The following is a 1310-nucleotide window of genomic DNA, read 5'->3' on the forward strand; positions in this document are numbered from 1 at the left end:
TTTCACTCCTTAAACAAGCTCATGGCCAAATCACACCATCCAACTCATGCATCGATGACGTTCAAGAAGAAGAAATCGGCTACCTACTCGAGTCGGTGCTTGATCAGCGTCAAAATCATCAAGGTGTGCATCAATTATTGATCAAATGGGAAAAAAGGCCATTAGAAGACGCTACTTGGGAAGCAATAGAAGAGTTACAACAACAATTCCCTGGATTTTTACCCATTGAGGACAATGGTCAGTCTCAAGGGGGAGGAGATGATACACCTCAGGCCACAACCGATGACCCAGGCCCAACTGCTCCTGTCCGGCCCACCCGTATCGCCAAGATTCAAGCCCGTCTTCTGGAATGAACCCACGTTTACTTGTTGCACGTTCACTTCATTTACTTGTTGCTTACTTTATCCATGTAGGTTAGTGGTTAGTGGTCTATGTTGCATGTTCTCCATAAAATAAGGATGATGGGTGATGAACCCTAATTCCATGCATATTTATTTCCTGTATTGCATTGAGAAATATATCAGAACATTTGCCCCAAGACTATCTCTCATTCTTTAATATTTCTTTGAGTTTGATCCACTTACAAATTGCTATCAGTCAACTTTTATTTTCTTTGTTATGCTTCAGTTGAAGGCACGAAGCCCGGTCAATAGTTCACCTTGTTTAAGACTTTAAATGTTTGTTTTGATTATGCAACTCTATAGTTCCCGATTCAAGAAATCTGTTATGGGGCGAGTATTAATTTTCCTTTCACTAATTGATACAAGGGTGCTCATGGCTTTTGAGGAATTTTGTGGTGTGGCACTGGATATTTAATATTGAAATAAAAATCGCATACTAATGTTTTTGTCTTACTTGTAAAACATTTATAGTTTATAAAAGATGTACACGACATGATGATTAGAAAGATGTACAAACTGTAAGTTTCTCTATTATCCAATTTTATATTTAAGCTAGTTGGTTCACCCGCCGCGTTGCGGCATAGTCAGGCTAGCAATCGAGTGTTGGGGCACAAACATCTTACGTTTAGTCTATGTTGTTGTTGCTAGTATATGTTGCAAGTCTTACATGATGTCAAGACCGTGAATCGGGTGAAACCTTAAAAGGTCAACAAGAACACACCGACTCGATTACCCAAAGGCCTGTTGAATATCCCGGCGGAATCAGGATATCCAACGAGTGGGAACGAACGAGTGTGAATAATAAACACAAAACAGTAATAGATGGTCAATAAAAGCTTAATCAGTAGACAAAGATTCACTATAATAAATACATCATTAATGGAACAGTGAAAGGAATGTCTAGGGTTT

This window comes from Bidens hawaiensis, unplaced genomic scaffold, assembly GCF_021521415.1.
Source record: "Bidens hawaiensis isolate Kalapana, Puna unplaced genomic scaffold, B.hawaiensis_p1.1 tig00086261_1, whole genome shotgun sequence".
Classification (NCBI taxonomy): Eukaryota; Viridiplantae; Streptophyta; class Magnoliopsida; order Asterales; family Asteraceae; genus Bidens; species Bidens hawaiensis.